General features: G+C 38.5%; 1 long non-coding RNA gene across 2 annotated transcripts in view; it reads left to right on the top strand.

The window, feature by feature from the left end:
- The window catches only part of Gm31466, a 103,710-nt gene that overhangs the window by 72,864 nt on the left and 13,390 nt on the right, over positions 1-17,456 (top strand). For both annotated transcript variants that reach the window (XR_001783796.1, XR_001783795.1), the window contains exons 6-7: positions 5,857-5,958; positions 10,124-10,304. This is a non-coding gene — a long non-coding RNA (predicted gene, 31466). The remainder of the gene's footprint in view (positions 1-5,856; positions 5,959-10,123; positions 10,305-17,456) is intronic.

Genomic DNA, 17,456 nt, shown 5'->3' with positions numbered 1-17,456 from the left:
AAGACCAGAGACCACACCACCTAAGGATTCATCCCATTTGCACACACCCAACCCCTATATAATTGCTGATGCCAAGAAGCACTTGCTGACAGGAGCCTTGTATAGTTTTTTTCCTGAAAGGTTCTACCAGCACCTGATCAATACAGATTCAGATACTCACAGACAACCATCAGACTGAGCCAGGGGACAACAATGGAAAAGCTAGGGGAAGGACTGAAGGAGTTGAAGGGGATTGCAACCCCATAACAAGTACAATATCAAGTAACTGGACCACCCAGAGTTCCCAGAGACTAACCACCAACCAAAGAGTATATATGGAGGATTCAAGGCTCCAGATACATATGTAGCAGCGGATGGCCTTATCTGACATCAGTGGTCCTTGGTTCTGTGGAGGCTTGATGCCTCAGTAAAGGGGGATGCTAGATCAGTGAGGTGGGAGTGGGTGAATGGATGAAGGAACACCCTCAAAGAGGCAAAGGGGAAGGGGGAGAGGGTGGATGGGTGGGAGGTTTGTGGAGGGGCACTGGGGAAGGGTGATATAATTTGAAATGTAAATAAATAAAATGTTTAATTAAAAAATGATGTCCTTAGGGCTGGAGAGATAGCTCAGTGATTAGGGGCACTGACTATTCTACCAGAGGTCCTGAGTTCAACTTCCAGCAACCACATGATGGCTCACAACCATCTGTAATGGGATCCGATGCCCTCTTCTGGTGTGTCTGAAGACAGTTACAGTGTACTTACATATATAAAATAAATAAACCTCTAGTTTTTTTTTTTAATAAAAGATGCCCTTGTTCATTAAATTCAACTAACCTGGCATGTTATGGTAGTGTCTTAGATGAACACACACACACACACACACAAAAATTTTAAGGTAATAGTTTGTTCCCAGCAGGTAAAAGGTAATTAATAAGAATTTTGTGAAAGAGATGGCTTATGAATTAGTTTTCTTTAGTCTTGGTTCAAAGTTGTTATGGATTGAGATGAGGCTCTGTGCTGTGTTCTTCTTTAAGGGACTATTTCCTAGAATCTTACCACCCTCATTGCAGATTATCTAATACTATAGGAACTATCTTCATAAACATATGCCTATCCACTCACTGTCATATGTTATGATAATGTATTACAATTTCAGTATATCAGTGGTATTATCTCAAATTCCTGTCATTTGATTTCAGGCTATTGTCTTCTTGTGTCTTTCTAGGTCTTTGGAACAAATTTTAAATGTGAGAGGCAGTAGAAACCTAATATTATAAGCTCCTGCATATTCTAGGGAGTATTAAGAAATGGAGTCTCATCTCTAAAATATTTATTTTGGATTCCATTACCATGACAGGTTTTAACAGTGTATATCATTTACAAACCCTGATATGGAGAGAATGCTCATTCATATTTATATATATAATATGATATATGTATTACAATTTCAGTATATCAGTGGTATTATCTCAAATTCCTGTCATTTGATTTCAGGCTATTGTCTTCTTGTGTCTTTCTAGGTCTTTGGAACAAATTTTAAATGTGAGAGGCAATATATATATATATATATATATCCCCAACAACCTTGCAGCTGCTTCTTATCCTATTTTTCCTAGAACTGTGCACATGGTACATGTAAAAGTTAGGCTGTAAAATTATGGAAGTCCACTTAGGGAGGAAGCAAAGGACTGTGCTCTGTTCTTAACCACGCTCCCTATGGAAAAAAAAATCAGGATGCTGAGCTCCAGTACACACAATTACTCAGTCTCCCTTTGTCATACCTGCTACAGTTACAGTTGAGTGCCCACTACCCAAGGATTTAATTTTAAGATAAATATGTTAGACTGACACTCTTCCATAGTTATCTTATGGGAAGAAATTAAGTTACTTATTATACATTAGAGATTGTAGATTATAAGAAATGAGTAGATCACAACTCATTTTGTAATCATGAACTTTCAAGTTATTTTATAGCATTTTCCTCTGTACTTTCTATAACCCTCATATGGGACAGCAATAAACATTGATACCATGAATGATTTAATTGTGAAGTTACAATCAATGATAGGAAAACCTGTAAGTTTACCTTCCATCTACTTTGGGAATTAAAATTGAATTATGTTTTTGAGATCCACATTTGTGTAGATGTACCTATAATTAAATACAGAAGAAATTTGCTCATGATAAATTTACAAATCATATTTTACAAACTACTCCTTTTGAAACGGAGCATCTAATATGTAATTATAGTCTTTAGAGGGATTTTTTTTTCTTGAATTCTTGTCTAGTTTATGTGAAATGAAATCCATAGTCCAATGGCTTGTGCTCACTAGATAATAAAGATCCACTGAAATAAATTGTGATTAATTAGTCATATGCACACACCTAATTTAAAGGATACCCATTTAAGAGAGAGCAATTTTTTCTTAATTCCTTTATTTTCTTTAAATTTATAATGTACTTCCTATTTGGTATATAACTCCATCTCCTCTCCCACTCCTTCTTTTATTCATTTCTATATGTGTGGAGGTATAAGTGTACATGTTTTGGTATGGTTTTCAATCTTCCATAAATCTTTAATAAATGTATTTCTGTCTATCTTCTTTTTTTCTGCATCCATATCTGTGTAAATTTTTGTCTTTCTGTTTATAAATGTGTATCTTTGTGTAATTCTGTGTGTGTATGTGTGTGTGTGTTTCAATGTATGTCTGTATGTCCCTCTGTCACTTTCTGTGAGTCTATATGATGACATTCTGTGTGTCAGTCTGTCTCTGCCTCTAGTCCTGTCCCCTCTCTACTCTCTTTGTATGTTGGGGTATGGATGTGTGTGTGATGGTGTGAGTGTCTGCTTTTGAGTTTATGTCTGTTAGTTTAATACTTAAAAATTTTATGGGATGTCAAAAGTAAATGCAGGGACAAAGAGTGGAGCAGAGACTGAAGGAAAGGCCATCCAGAGACTGCCCCAAATAGGGATCCATCCCATGTGCTGACACCAAACCCAGAAACTAAGGCTAATTCAAAGAAGTGCTTACTGACAGAAGCTCAGTATTAGCTGTCCCCAGAGAGGTTTTGCCAGAGTCAGGCCAATACAGATGTGGATGTACACAGCCAAACATTGGACTGAGTGTGGGGACACCAATAAGGAAGTTAGGGCAAAGACTGTACGAGTTAAAGGGGTTTGCAACCTTATAGGAAGAACAACAGTGCCAACCAACCAGACCCCCAAAGCTCCCAGGAACTAAACCGTCAACCAAAGAGTACACAGAGTGGACCCATGCCTTCAGCTGGATATGTAGCAGAGAATTGCCCTATATGGAATCACTGGGAGGGTAGTAGTCCCTTGGTCCTGTGGAGGTTTAATGACCCAGGATAGGGGAATACTAGGCCACTAAGGCAGGAGTGAGTGAGTGGGTGGTAGAGGCAGGGGGAGGGAGAAGGGGATGGGGGCTTGTGGAGGGGAAACTAGGAAAAGGGATAACATTTGAAATTTAAATAAAATAACCAATAAAAAAATGAAAAGAAACTTTATGAGATAATGCAAGGATTTTAATCATGAATAAAGTACGATTAATAATAGCTCCAATTACAGCACATTTTTATTTTAGCCACTCCTGGAGGATATTAAGCATTTCGACAGAATATTTCAACAGATGGAACTTTTTTCCAGTATCTGGATTATTTTTCAGGTTAGACACATGTCTGTTCACAGACTGGTCATCTCTGAATGAAAGCAAAAAGTTGTTTTTACTCCTAGGCATCCTCAAAGCCTCTCCGTTTTCTTGTTTTTGTTTTTGTCTATTTTGCTCACTGTTGCTAAAGTTACCATATTCTCCAAATGTTCCTTTATCAAGTCACCAAAATCACAGTGAGTGTATGACCTTCTGGGTACTAGGTTGTGTGGTCATGTCAAATCGAAGTTTAATATTCCACACAGTCTGCAAAGACAGATGTAAGAAATTTTGTAATAATATTTGTCTTGGTTCATGTGAATGGCTGAATACAATTCCTTATTCTATTGTGGATCAACAGATCAAGACTCAGAGAGGAAAGGTGAGTACCCAAGGGTTTTCTTCTGATGACTCAAACATGTGGTCAGAAGACATATTATTAATACTGGTCCTAATAATTTTTCTGCTAAACAGCTGGAAATGGTAAGGAAAGGAAATGGCTACACTCTTCAAGATTCTACTGTCAGATTGTTTGTGATGGTTGTTTCCTTTTGCCTCCCAGAACATTCAAGATTAATAATTGTGCTTCTGTTCTGGCCATGAAGGAGCTCCAAGAGCACTCCAAGGAAAATAAGAAGGAAATCTAAGGAGGGACTAATTGAGCTCAGTGGTCTATCCCTAAATTCTCAGTGTTTTCATTATTTACCCTTAAATTTATATACATAATAAATCAAACTATCTTAAACATTATTTCATTCAATTAACTCATAATTAATAACTATTTAATATATCCTTCAGGCACATAATAACATCTCATTATGCAACAGTCTGAGGTCTAAGAAAAAATAACTGCAATTTTTCTGTGCTTTCCCATTTGAGAAAAATAATTTTCCTAAAAAGGCAAACAAAACAAAAAGCATTGGAAAAAAGTCATTTGGTAATCATTACAGAAAATCCTACTAACTAGGCGATGTCTCAGTGATCCCCAACACCCACATGGTAGCTCACAGCCATCCATTACTACATAGTCAGGGGATCTAAATCCCTCACTGACCTGCATAGGTACCATAGGTACATGGTACAAGGTATACATGTGAGCAAAACACTTACATGCAATAAGTCTGAAATTAAAATGTAGAACTTTTAAAATATATATCTGTTTACACTAAACTATGTAGATTCTGTTTTGGAATGAAAATAGGAAATGTGGCCATTTCACTGAATCCATGTAAAATATTCAGTTCACATCTCCCTGTGACCAGCATTCCCCACTGAATGAGAGATTTCTTCACTGAATGAATGATGATTCCTGACTTGCTATTCCTTCTGTTGCCATTTTTCCTGGAATTTTTCAATAGATTATTGGCAAATAATAGTAATAGAATTATCAGAAGCATTTGGATAAGACTTAAAATGTGAGATTACCAAGTGTGTTTGCAAAGCTGGTCTTTTAGAAACTATTGAAAAGGTGAAGTCCTAAGGCATACAGTAACCTTCAAACTCATGACAATAATGATGTCTATTGGAGAACAGAGAACATTTTCTTGTTCTTCAAACTTTTCTCATGTACAGTGAAAACAATCTATGGAGAAATTTTAATTATTCCAAGAGAACTGAAACTATATTCCAATTTTTTTTCTATAAAACTTATTTTCAGGGTCTCAGTACGCTAGATAATAACCAGGGCAAAATCTACCCACACATTTGATTGTTTTTATTTCCTTTATGGAACAGAGTATTGGTAATAAGCCTAAGCAGGTTAAGAACTCTCAATCCTCACTGTCTCAACCAAATGAGTGCTGAGAATATAGGCATGGATAAAAACATCTATGCATTTTGCTTTGTAAGGTGGACACAATTAGAGTTCTCAGTCAGTTAAAAGACAAGTGTAGTGGCGGTGAAAGATCAGGAACATTCTTTTAAAAAATATTGAGTGAAATGTGTCAACTTGATATTATTTTAATTCTAAGGTTTGGAAGAGCTTTGTATATCATTAATGTTTCAAAAATCCCAAGAACTTAACATTCTTGTTAATTTCATAGCATTCATTTTGAATGTGTGGAAATGGATTCTTTATGAATGCAGCAGTCATCATGAGAGAAAATAATGAAATGAACAGCACTTTGCATGGCTAATAGAATTACCTAATGGGTACCAGCCCCCAAACCGTATGAACACATATTCTTTGCTGGTCCTCTTTTTGCAGATTTTACTTCCCATCTCTGGTACATCAAATATCGGAAGGTTTAGGAACATCGTCTCCCACTGAAGCCAGACAAGACATCCTTCTCCTACATAGGTGTCCGAGGTAACCAGCCCATATATGCTCTTTGGTTGGTAGCTCAGTCTCTGGGAGCTTCCAGGGGTCCAGCCTAGTTGACACTGTTGGTCTTCCTGTAGGGTTACCATTCCCTTCAGTTCTTTGAATCCTTCCCTTAACTCTTCCAAAGGGGCTCTTGACCTCAGTACAATGCTCGGCTATGAGTATCTGTATGTCTCAGTCAGCTGACTGGTGTGAGGTGGAATCTCAGGGTTGTTTTGATTTGCATTTCCCTGATGATTAAGGATGCTGAACATTTTTTCAGGTGCTTCTCAGCCATTCGGTATTCCTCAGGTGAGAATTCTTTGTTTAGCTCTGAGCCCCATTTTTTTAATGGGGTTATTAGATTTTCTGGAGTCTACCTTCTTGAGTTCTTTATATATATTGTCCCCTATTTGATTTAGTGTAGGTAAAGATCCTTCCCCAATCTCTTGGTGGCCTTTTTGTCTTATTGACAGTGTCTTTTGCCTTACAGAATCTTTGCCATTTTATGAGGTCCCATTTATCAATTCTCGATTTTACAGCACAAGCCATTGCTGTTCTGTTCAGGAATTTTCAGTGTCTCTGGTTTTATGTGGAGTTCCTTAATCCACTTAGATTTGACCTTAGTACAAGGAGATAGAAATGGATCAATTCGCATTCTTCTACATGAGTATCTGTATGTCTCTCAGAGGAAAGTTATGGTAGGCTCCTGTCTGCAAGCACAACATAACATCAGTAACAGTGTCAAGATTGGTGTCTGCCAATGGGGTAGATCCCAAGTTGGGACTGTCACTAACTGGCCATTCCTGCTCCATTTTTGTCCTACATTTCTTTTTGACAGGAGCAATTTGGGGTTGAAAGTTTTGTAGGTGGGTTAGTGTCCCCATTTATCCACTGTGGGTCCTGACTACAGTAGGTGGACACTTCAGATTCCATATCCCCACTATTGGGCGTTTTGGCTAAGATCACTCACATTGAGTCTTTGTAGCCTCACCCAAGCCATGTCTCTGGGATATTATAAAGGGAAGTCCCCGCTCTCCTTAACCACAGAAGCTGCATATTTTCATTCATTCTCCTGGCCCTTTTGGCCTTTCTCATATCTTGCCCCATGCCTGATCCTGCACCTTTTCCCCTCCCCCTCAACTGTCTCACCAAATTCCCTCCCTCCCTCTGCCTTCCATGATTATTTAGTTCCCACTTCTAGGTAAGACTGAAGTATCCTCACATAGGTATTCCTTTCTGTTGGACTTCTTAGGGTCATAGGTATTCTGTACTTTTTTACTAATATCCATTTATCAGTGAGTATATCCATGCATGTCCTTTTGGGACTGGGTTAACTCACTCAAGATGTTATTTTCTACTTCTATACATTTGCCTGAAACATTCTTTATGTCCTTGTTTTTAATAGCTGAATAGCATTCCATTGTGTAGATGTACCACATTTTTCTTATCCATTCTTCAGTTGAGAAACATCTGGGTTGGTTCCACTTTCTGAATATTATGAATAAGGCTACTAAGAGCACAGTGGAGCATATGTCTTCATGGTATGGTGGAGTTTTTTTTTTTTTAGGTATATACCCATGATTGGTAAAGCTGGGTTTTCAGATAGAATTATTTCCAGTTTTCTGAGGAACCAACAGATTAATTTCTACTGTGGTTGTACAAATTTGCCATCCTACCAGCAATGGAGGAGTGTTCCCCTTTCTCCATAATCTCACCAGCATGATCTCTCATTCTGTTTCTATTTTGTGAAATATTTTGAGGAGTATTGGTTTTAGCTCCTTTTTGAATGCCTGGTAGAATTCTGCATTGAAACCCTCTGGCCTTGGGCTTTTTTTTAAATTTACTTACATACTTAATTAATTAATTAATTAATTAATTTGGTTGGGATATTGTTAATGACTGCTTCTACTTCCTTAGGGATTATGGGATGGTTGAGGTAATTTACCTGATATTGACTTAACCGTGGTATGTGATATCTGCTTAGAAAATCATCCATTTCATCTAGATTTTCCAGTTTTGTCAAGTATAGGCTTTTAAGACCTAATGATTCTTTTGAATTTCCTCATTTTTTTAATTGTTATGTCAAATTTTTCATTCTGATTTTTCCAATGTGAGTTTTACTTAGTTTGGCTAAGGGTTTGTGTATCTTATTGGTTTTCTCAAAGAATAAGATCTTTGTATTGTTAATTCTTTGTATTATTTTCTTTGTTTCTAATTGGTTAATTTCAGCCTTGATATTATTTCCTGCCATCTATTCCTCTTGGGTGTGTTTGCTTCTTCTTGTTCTTGATTTTTCAGTTGTGCTGTTAAGCTGTTAGTATAGAGTCTCTCCAATATCTTTATGAAGGCACTTGGTGCTCATATTTTATTCTATATATGAAGTATGAAAATATTAAATGGATTAATATAAAGGTAAGCAAGTGATGTAAGATTCTTATGATGTAAAAATCTTATTAATATCAATACTCCAAAAGGCAGGTCTTTTTTTTCAGCTTTTTTTAAAATTAGGTATTTATTTCATTTACATTTCCAATGCTATCCCAAAAGTCCCAAACCCGATGTCCCGCCTACTCCCACTTCTTGGCCCTGGCATTCCCCTGTACTGAAGCAGATAAAGTTTGCACGACCAACGGACCTCTTTTTCCACTGATGGCCGACTAGGCCATCTTATGATACATATGCAGCTAGAGACACGAGCTCTGGGGGGTACTGAGTAGTTCATATTGTTGTTCCACCTATAAGGTTGCAGATCACTTTAGCTCCTTGGTTACTTTCTCTAGCTCCTCCATTGGGGACCCTGTGATGCATCCAATAGCTGACTGTGAGCATCCACTTATGTGTTTGCTAGGCCCCGGCATAGTCTCACAAGAGACAGCTATATCAGGGTCCTTTCAGCAAAATCTTGCTAGGGTATGCAATGGTGTCAGCGTTTGGAGGCTGATTATGGGATGGATCCCCGGATATGGCAGTCTCTAAATGGTCCATCCTTTCATCTCAGCTCCAAACTTTGTCTATGTAACTCCTTCCATGTGCGTTTTGTTCCCAATTCTAAGAAGGGGCAAAGTGTCCACACTTTGGTCTTCTTTCTTCTTGAGTTTCATGTGTTTAGCAAATTGTATCTTATATCTTGGGTATTCTAAGTTTCTGGGCTAATATCCACTTATAAGTGAGTACATATTGTGTGAGTTCTTTTGTGATTGGGTTACCTCACTCAGGATGATGCCCTCCAGGTCCATCCATTTGCCTAGAAATTTCATACATTCATTCTTTTTAATAGCTGAGTAGTACTCCATTGTGTAAATGTACCACATTTTCTGAATCCATTCCTTTGTTGAGGGGCATCTGGGTTCTTTCCAGCTTCTGGCTATTATAAATAAGGCTGCTATGAACATAGTGGAGCATGTGTCCTTCTTACCTGTTGGGACATCTTCTGGATATATGCCCAGGAGAGGTATTTCAGGATCCTCTGGTAGTACCATGTCCAATTTTCTGAGGAACCACCAGACTGATTTCCTTAGTGGTTCTACAAGCTTGCAATCCCACCAACAGTGGAGGAGTGTTCCTCTTTCTCCACATCCTCGTCAACATCTGCTGTCACCTGAATTTTTGACCTTAGCCATTCTGACTGGTGTGAGGTGGAATCTCAGGGTTGTTTTGATTTGCATTTCCCTGATGATTAAGGATGTTGAACATTTTTTCAGGTGCTTCTCAGCCATTCGGTATTCCTCAGGTGAGAATTCTTTGTTTAGCTCTGAGCCCCATTTTTAATGGAATTATTAGATTTTCTGGAGTCTACCTTCTTGAGTTCTTTATATATATTGGATATTAGTCCCCTATCTGATTTAGGATAGCTGAAGATCCTTTCCCAGCCTGTTGGTGGCCTTTTTGTCAGGCAGGTCTTAACACTGTCAGAAAGGAGTTCAGCAAAGTCCCTCTACACACTGTCCTGAGGAGTCTATGTCCTCTAAACAAAGTGTCAAATTGAAATTTTTCTCCTTGGTGTTTTCAGTATCCCTGACATGGTCCTAATCTTCTAGTGTGTACAGTCTACATTGAGCAGAAGAAGGAGGAGAATTAAGATACAGCAGTGCATACTAAATCGTATTGGGAGGGTTGCTTATACTCATTATCATTAGCTTCAACTCATATTCCTATTTCCTTCTCACAGACCATGACTATCCAGTGACACTACAATGATCAGCATTCAGATGAACTTTAGTCCACGGAACTCAAGAAATGTCACAGCTTTAGCTTCCCTGTCTGGGTGGCTTATGAAATATCTAAATTCAGCTGCACAGGGGCAATTCCCCTTAAAACCTTGGTTCAGCAAAAAAACCAGCAGCAAAGAAGTGAGTCTACCAACTTCCTTCAAGTGCCCTTTCTCAGTTCCCAGTTCTTGTTGAAATAAAATATTACAGCATATTGTCATTTTCTTGCTTGGAGGAGGGACCCTGTAGAATCCAAAAGAAAAAAACAACTGAATATGCTTCAGGTCCAGTTTAAGAAAACTCTAAATTCTAATGTCAATATTCACCTTGTTTTGGGGGAGAACATTTCATTTTTGCAGGCAGATATTTATCATAAACTAGAATGTTAGGATGCTGTATGCACACAAGTATGTGTACACATTTTTGTCCTATTAGAATAAGAATTTTAATACCTGGATCCACATAGGTTCCCTTCATGTAGTTTCATGATCAGAGCAGAAAATTACCTATGAACTGCATTTTCACAGACTAATGTAATGAGAGCTACACACAAAACAATCATATGCATAGAATTGAAGATAATCTGTTGTGGGATTGACTAGAAATAGCCTTATACATGTAGTTCAGTCTCTAATCTCATTTCAGACCACACAGCAAGTATATGCTGTGTCTCCCTTCTAGACATGCATCTAGAGTTGAAATGAACCTAATATTTATATACTGGAGTTTTGGGAAATTTTAAATATTTTTCAAATAATAGAATGCTTTCATAATCTCCCCTTATTCCCCTTTCTTGAAAATGTCCCACATACACCTCTTGAATGTTTTTAAGGTCTGTATATTTGGAATATATATATATATATATATATATATATATATATATATATATATATATATCTTTTTCAGTATGTATAATATTACTTGTGACATAGTTATGAGTATTAAATAGTGAGTCTGCTAGTATGTTCTACACTGAAGAAGACTGTTTATATTATATTTTGTTATGTGGCTATTTTGTTTATTTTTAATGCATTTGTTTTATGTAACTTATATAAGATTCTATTATGGTCTAATATTCTCAAAGAAGTCTTAGAAGAGAAAAACTTTGATCTCAGGTTTGAATGAACACTATGGAATCAGGGTACAGAGTCTGAAAAAATAGTCCTATATACTTTCTCTTGAAGGGGACACACTGCTGAGGAGAAAAATTTGGCAATGGTTCTTCTAAAACCTCATCAAGAAAACTAGGAATGAGAGGAGATTCACTACAGTTGAGAATGATACAACACTGCTTCAAGTGAATACAAGTGAGGTTAGATATAAAAATGGATATGACCACAAAGGCAATGGAAAGTGCATACTCAGGAAACTTGTTAAAATCATGTATGGAGTATTTCATGATGCAGTACAGAGTTTGACAGTAACATTTTGTGAGATTTTCCACTGGTTAACACTAGATCATGTCTCTAAGATTAGTAAGAGTGTAGAGTACAGAGAAGAAAATAAAGCTATTACAGGCAGAGTAACAAATTACAACAAGGAAAATGAACAATTGAAATTCTGATTTTTAAAAAATGTGCACTTCAAGTCTCTTAAGAAAGAAATTAAAGAAGATCTCAGAAAATGGAAAGATCTCCCATGCTAATGGATAGGCAGGATCGATATAGTAAAAATGGCTGTCTTGCCAAAATCAATCTACAGATTCAATGCAATCCCCATCAAAATTTCAACTCAATTCTTCAACGAATTAGAAAGGTCAATCTGCAAATTCATCTGGAATAATAAAAAACCTAGGATAGCAAAAACTCTTCTCAAGGATAAAAGTACCTCTGGTGGAATCACCATACCTGACCTAAAGCTGTACTACAGAACAATAATGATAAAAATTGCATGTTACTGGTATAGCGACAGACAAGTAGACCAATGGAATAGAATTGACGACCCACAAATGAAACCACTCACCTGTGGTCACTTGATCTTTGACAAGGGAGCTAAAACCATCCAGTGGAAAAAAGACAGCATTTTCAACAAATGGTGCTGGCACAACTGGTGGTTATCATGTAGAAGAATGTGAAATGATCCATTCCTATCTCCTTGTACTAAGGTCAAATCTAAGTTGATCAAGGAACTCCACATAAAACCAGAGACACTGAAACTTATAGAGGAGGAAGTGGGGAAAAGCCTCAAAGGTATGGGCACAGGGGAAAAATTCCTGAATAGAACAGCAATGGCTTGTGCTGTAAAATCGGAAATAGACAAATGGGACCTCATAAAACGGCAAAGATTCTGTAAGGCAAAAGACACTGTCAATAAGACAAAAAGGCCACCAAGAGATTGGGGAAGGATCTTTACCTATCCTAAATCAAATAGGGGACTAATATCCAATATATATAAAGAACTCAAGAAGGTAGACTCCAGAAAATCTAATAACCCCATTAAAAAATGGGGCTCAGAGCTAAACAAAGAATTCTCACCTGAGGAATACTGAATGGCTGAGAAGCACCCAAAAAAATGTTCAACATCCTTAATCATCAGGGAAATGCAAATCAAAACCACCCTGAGATTCCACTTCACACCAACCAGAATGGCGAAGGTCAAAAATTCAGGTGAGAGCAGATGCTGACGAGGATGTGGAGAAAGAGGAACACTCCTCCATTGTTGGTGGGATTGTAAGCTTGTACAACTACTCTGGAAATCAGTCTGGAGGTTCCTCAGAAAATTGGACATAGTACTACCGGAGGATCCCAAAATACCTCTCCTGGACATATATTCAGAAGATGTTCCAACTGGTAGAAGGACACATGCTCAACTATGTTCATAGCAGCCATATTTGTAATAGGAAGACGCTGGAAAGAAACCAGACGCCCCTCAACAGAGGAATGGATACAGAAAATGTGGTACATTTACACATTGGAGTACTACTCACCTATTAAAAAGAACGAATTTATGAAATTTCTAGGCAAATGGATGGACCTGGAGGGCATCATCCTAAGTGAGGTAACCCAATCACAAAAGAACTCACATGATATGTACTCACTGATAAGTGGATATCAGCACAGAAACTTAGAATACCCAAGATATAAGACACAATTTGCTAAACACATGAAACTCGAGAAGAAAGAAGACCAAAGTGTGGACACTTTGCCCCTTCTTAGAATTGGGAACAATCACCCATGGAAGGAGTTACAGAGACAAAGTTTGGAGCTGAGACGAAAGGATGGCCAACTAGAGACTGCCATGCCCGGGATCCATCCCATAATCAGCCTCCAAACGCTGACACCATTGCACACACTAGCAAGATTTTGCTGAAAGGACCCTGATATAGCTGTTTCTTGTGAGGCTATGCTGGGGCCTAGCAAACACATAAGTGGATGCTCAAAGTCAGCTATTGAATGGATCACAGGGCCCCCAATGGAGGAGCTAGAATAAGTACCCAAGGAGCTAAATGGGTCTACAACCCTATAGGTGGAACAACAATATGAACTACCCAGTACCCCCAGAGCTCGTGTCTCTAGCTGCATATGTATCATAAGATGGCCTAGTTGGCCATCAGTGGAAAGAGAGGCCCATTGGTCTTTCAAACTTTATATGCCTCAGTACAGGGGAACGCCAGGGCCAAGAAGTGGAAGTGGGGGGTGGGAGGGAAGTGGGGGGAGGAGGATATGGGGGCCTTTTGTTGTAGCATTGGAAATGTAAATGTAGAAAATACCTAATTAAAATACAAAAATGGAACAAAAAAGTATATAAATGACAATATTTCTTGTAATGATCTCACTTCCTCCTTAAATGCAAAGGAAAGAACAGTTAAGAAATGAAGGCCTTGCCCCAGAGGTTTGTGCCTCAGGCCCCGGCGGGAGCCTCCTTGGCTCCGGGACTCTGCGGAGGGCAGTCTGCACGGGTGACTGTGTAGAATACAGAGGCCAGGCTTTTCTGAGACAGGCGAGAGCCTCAGAGCTTCTGAGGCGGCGCCATCTTCGGCTCCAGACAACCGGCCACCTTCCTGGCCAAAGCAACACAGCTTCTGGGAAAGATCCTGTTTTGGGCCTTCATCTTCAGCCAGGAGGAGGTCCAAACACCAGATAACTGTGCACCTTCCCTGAAAGAGGAGAGCTTGCCTGCAGAGACTGCTCTGACCACTGAAACTCAGAGGAGAAAGCTAGTCTCCAATGTCTGCTGATAGAGCGTAAAAAAATCAACAGAGGAACAATCTCTAAACAAAGACAACTATAACAACTAGCTCCAGAGATTGCCAGATGGCGAAAGGTAAACGTAAGAATCCTACTAAGAGAAACCAGGACCACTCACCATCATCAGAACCCAGAAACGACTTTTTAGAGTTTAATGAAAATGAAGCCACAACGTACCCAAACCTATGGGACATTATGAAAGCATTTCTAAGAGGGAAACTCATAGCTCTGAGTGCCTCCAAGAAGAAACGGGAGAGAGCACATACTAGCAGCTTGACAACACATCTAAAAGCTCTAGAAAAAAAGGAAGCAAATTCACCCAAGAGGAGTAGACAGCAGGAAATAATCAAACTCAGGGGTGAAATCAACCAAGTGGAAACAAGAAGAACTATTCAAAGAATTAACCAAAGGAGGAGTTGGTTCTTTGAGAAAATCAACAAGATAGATAAACCCTTAGCTAGACTCACTAAAGGGCACAGGGACAAAATCCTAATTAACAAAATCAGAAATGAAAAGGGAGACATAACAACAGATCCTGAAGAAATCCAAAACACCATCAGATCCTTCTACAAAAGGCTATACTCAAAAAAACTGGAAAACCTGGACGAAATGGACAAATTTCTGGACAGATACCAGGTACTAAAGTTGAATTAGGATCAAGTTGACCATCTAAACAGTCCCATATCACCTAAAGAAATAGAAGCAGTTATTAATAGTCTCCCAGCCAAAAAAAGCCCAGGACCAGACGGGTTAGTGCAGAGTTCTATCAGACCTTCAAAGAAGATCTAATTCCAGTTCTGCACAAACTATTTCACAAAATAGAAGTAGAAGGTACTCTACCCAACTCATTTTATGAAGCCACTATTACTCTGATACCTAAACCACAGAAAGACCCAACAAAGATAGAGAACTTCAGACCAATTTCTCTTATGAATATCGATGCAAAAATCCTCAATAAAATTCTCGCTAACCGAATCCAAGAACATATTAAAGCAATCATCCATCCTGACCAAGTAGGTTTTATTCCAGGGATGCAGGGATGGTTTAATATACGAAAATCCATCAATGTAATCCATTATATAAACAAACTCAAAGACAAAAACCATATGATCATCTCGTTAGATGCAGAAAAAGCATTTGACAAGATCCAACACCCATTCATGATAAAAGTGTTGGAAAGATCAGGAATTCAAGGCCCATACCTAAACATGATAAAAGCAATCTACAGCAAACCAGTAGCCAACATCAAAGTAAATGGAGAGAAGCTGGAAGCAATCCCACTAAAATCAGGGACTAGACAAGGCTGCCCACTTTCTCCCTACCTTTTCAACATAGTACTTGAAGTATTAGCCAGAGCAATTCGACAACAAAAGGAGATCAAGGGGATACAAATTGGAAAAGAGGAAGTCAAAATATCACTTTTTGCAGATGATATGACAGTATATATAAGTGACCCTAAAAATTCTACCAGAGAACTCCTAAGCCTGATAAACAGCTTCGGTGAAGTAGCTGGATATAAAATAAACTCAAACAAGTCAATGGCCTTTCTCTATACAAAGAATAAACAGGCTGAGAAAGAAAATAGGGAAACAACACCCTTCTCAATAGTCACAAATAATATAAAATATCTTGGCGTGACTCTAACTAAGGAAGTGAAAGATCTGTATGATAAAAACTTCAAATCTCTGAAGAAAGAAATTAAAGAAGATCTCAGAAGATGGAAAGATCTCCCATGCTCATGAATTGGCAGGATCAACATTGTAAAAATGGCTATCTTGCCAAAAGCAATCTACAGATTCAATGCAATCCCCATCAAAATTCCAACTCAATTCTTCAACGAATTAGAAGGAGCAATGTGCAAATTCATCTGGAATATCAAAAAACCTAGGATAGCAAAAAGTCTTCTCAAGGATAAAAGAACCTATGGTGGAATCACCATGCCTGACCTAAAGCTTTACTACAGAGCAATTGTGATAAAAACTGCATGGTACTGGTATAGAGACAGACAAGTAGACCAATGGAATAGAATTGAAGACCCAGAAATGAACCCACACACCTATGGTCACTTGATCTTCGACAAGGGAGCTAAAACCATCCAGTGGAAAAAAGACAGCATTTTCAACAATTGGTGGTGGCACAACTGGTTGTTATCGTGTAGAAGAATGCGAATCGATCCATACTTATCTCCTTGTACTAAGGTCAAATCTAAGTGGATCAAGGAACTTCACATAAAATCAGAGACACTGAATCTCATAGAGGAGAAAGTGGGGGAAAGCCTTGAAAATATGGGCACAGGGGAAAAATTCCTGAACAGAACAGCAATGGCTTGTACTGAAAGATCGAGAATTGACAAATGGGACCTAATGAAACTCCAAAGTTTCTGCAAGGCAAAAGACACCGTCAATAAGACAAAAAGACCACCAACAGATTGGGAAAGGATCTTTACCTACCCTAAATCAGATAGGGGACTAATATCCAACATATATAAAGAACTCAAGAAGGTGGACTTCAGAAAATCAAATAACCCCATTAAGAAATGGGGCTCAGAACTGAACAAAGAATTCTCACCTGAGGAATACCGAATGGCAGAGAAGCACCTGAAAAAATGTTCAACATCCTTAATCATCAGGGAAATGTAAATCAAAACAACCCTGAGATTCCACCTCACACCAGTCAGAATGGCTAAGATCAAAAATTCAAGTGACAGAAGATGCTGGCATGGATGTGGAGAAAGAGGAACACTCCTCCATTGTTGGTGGGATTGCAGGCTTGTACAACCACTCTGGAAATCACTCTGGCGGTTCCTCAGAAAATCCGACATAGTACTACCGGAGGATCCAGCAATACCTCTCCTGGGCATATATCCAGAAGATGCCCCAACTGGTAAGAAGGACACATGCTCCACTATGTTCATAGCAGCCTTATTTATAATAGCCAGAAGCTGGAAAGAACCCAGATGCCCCTCATTAGAGGAATGGATACAGAAAATGTGGTACATCTACACAATGGAGTACTACTCAGCTATTAAAAAGAATGAATGTATGAAATTCCTAGCAAATGGATGGACCTGGAGGGCATCATCCTGAGTGAGGTAACACATTCACAA

The sequence above is a fragment of the Mus musculus genome, chromosome 3 (assembly GCF_000001635.26).
Source record: "Mus musculus strain C57BL/6J chromosome 3, GRCm38.p6 C57BL/6J".
Taxonomy (NCBI): Eukaryota; Metazoa; Chordata; class Mammalia; order Rodentia; family Muridae; genus Mus; species Mus musculus.
The sequence above is the reverse complement of the archived record's forward strand: the minus strand, read 5'-3'. Positions and strand labels throughout refer to the sequence as shown.